Source organism: Schistocerca piceifrons, chromosome 6 (assembly GCF_021461385.2).
Source record: "Schistocerca piceifrons isolate TAMUIC-IGC-003096 chromosome 6, iqSchPice1.1, whole genome shotgun sequence".
In the NCBI taxonomy this organism is placed as follows: Eukaryota; Metazoa; Arthropoda; class Insecta; order Orthoptera; family Acrididae; genus Schistocerca; species Schistocerca piceifrons.
Genome location: NC_060143.1, coordinates 312,637,516 through 312,639,868, shown reverse-complemented (window position 1 = coordinate 312,639,868; position 2,353 = coordinate 312,637,516). Strand labels below are relative to the sequence as shown.

General features: G+C 39.4%; 1 non-coding gene across 1 annotated transcript; it reads left to right on the top strand.

Moving 5' to 3' along the window:
• The first annotated feature begins 1,685 nt into the window (after positions 1-1,685).
• Positions 1,686-1,757, top strand: Trnag-ucc. Its single transcript has one exon. It is a non-coding gene; the product is annotated as a tRNA-Gly (tRNA).
• Positions 1,758-2,353: the final 596 nt, after the last annotated feature.

The window sequence follows — 2,353 nt, the reverse complement described above, 5'->3', positions numbered from 1 at the left end:
CAGTTTCCACTAAGTGCAACGTCAACTGTTATTGTGATAAGATACTAATACAGGACCAGTCCAGATCAGGCTCTGTACCAAGCTGTAGCAGGTCCAAGAAAATCTGTAAACGTTACAGATGTAAATTTTGTCCTTCTAGTTGTGGCAATAAGACTCGTACTATGTGTTCAAAATGTGATAAAAATGTTTGTAAAGGTCATGTTCCATGTTGTTGCCCCGGCAGTAAGAAGTAATGTGTTATCAGGGTTCTGCACTCAGAAGTAATGTGTTATCAGTGTTGTGTGTCCAAACCTAGCATGTCCACTATTATTTACTTGTATTTTGATGAAAGATTTGCAATGAACAAACATTTTGCTAGAGGTACAAAGACACATTATATGTAGTATGTTCTGAACAGTACTGTGTTCAAAATCGATCTAGTCATTGTTATTTCCCTGTATTTTCTTCAATGTTTCGTGTTCCAACGAAGTTTGCCTATTGTTACTTTTTTGCATTTTGCTCAGTAAAATAAATATCAAAAGATCAAAAGAAATAAATCTGTCGTCATTTAGTTAGAGTTTGATATTCTTTGTTCAAAAAAAATTTATGCGTTATTAAAAATTTGTAAATTTGTGGTAAGGACTATGGGCCCAAACTACTGAGATGATCGGTCCCTAGGCTTATGCACTACTTAATCTAACTTTAACTAACTTACGCTAAGGACAATACAAACACACATGCCCGAAGGAGGACTCTAACCTCCGACGGGGGGATCCGCGCGAACCTTGACAAGACGCCTCAGACCGCACAGCGACCCCGGGCGGCTATGCATTATTATTTTATTGTATTTTGAACTATGCTATAAAGAAAAGAATACATTGACATTTGATTATATTTTTGCGAAATATTCTTTGTTTTAATAAGAGAGTCATCTATGGTTCTTTGCTTGAATTCTGATCAATATTACATTACATGTACTTGACTCAAACTAGAATTAAATTACATTGAATTTCATGCGATAATATTTCCTTAACGCAGTCTCTTAGAGTTTTTAGAGTTACAGTTGCCAGAGATTATACTGTTTTTAAGGAGAGCAGTACGTTGAATCTGCGATGGTTTCCGTGAGACTTTATGATCTTCGGAAGGTTAAATTTCCTACTTGCAGTTAGTTCTAACAGCTCATTATATGCAACTACATTAGAGTGCCAACTTTCCATGTCAGGGGTATTCAAAATTTAATTGCAGAGTAATTTGTAAATCATGTAAACTGCGCGTTATGCATGGAATATTTGGTTGCGCTAGACTGTTAACACGGGTAAGAGGCACTGGTTAATTTGTGCATTGAATTTCACATCGTCTACAGCTAGCTGCCTCGACCTCAAAGTTCTTCACGAGGTAAACCTAACTGAACGCCGTCAAGTATCCTAAAGTGTGAGATAACGGCTGCTGAAATTGAAGGAAACCACAGAAGCACAGCTTCATCGGTCCTGGAAGCTGGGTAGTTGCTTCGTTGCAGGCATCAATCAACGTACTCAGCCGGCCGCGCGGTAACTGTACCTGCAGCTGTGAACACTTCTATCCAACGGCACGCTTCTGACGTCACTGCATGAGGGGGAGGGAGGACGCAGAGGAGGGGGGGGACCCCTCCGCGGCTCATCCTGCTATTTGCGGCGCATTCTTGCTTCTCTTCAGCGAAGTCTTGTCGTGCGATGGTGGTGTAATGGTCAGCATAGTTGCCTTCCAAGCAGTTGATCCGGGTTCGATTCCCGGCCATCGCATGTATTTTTAATTTTACCACAGTAATAGATGTTTCCAATATATTGTACACAGCACGAAACTAACAGTTCCATCGAGTTACTGCTGCAGCTAACAATATACTAACTACATCTTCTTCTTGAGTACTGTTTCAGAGTTCCTAAAGTTAAAACGCTCGAGTAACGTTTTACTTTATATTTTCGACTTCATCTTCTAAATTTTCGCGATGCACTTCGGAGGCTAATCTCCATCGATAGATGAAAAGAGAGAAAAGCTGTGAAGCTATGTAATCAACATAGCGGCCATTTTCGTTGCAACTGGTGTTTTTCAGGTGAAAAGGGGATTCTGTGACATATTAAACAAACAATCAAATGAGGTAAACATTGGTGCCTTTCACTGGAGAATAATCTTATTCAATCTCGAGTTACGTCGCGTTCTGCACAGAACAAGACAAATACTGGCAATAACATGACAAGGCTATGGCATGTACTAACTTAGTATCCAGTACGTTGTAAGATGCTCTGAACAATTATAGTATCTCTGTAGCAAATAAATTTTTACAAAAAAAAGGTAATTCCAGGGTTTAAACTTGCCAATAAGGTTGCAGGAGATAGGTATA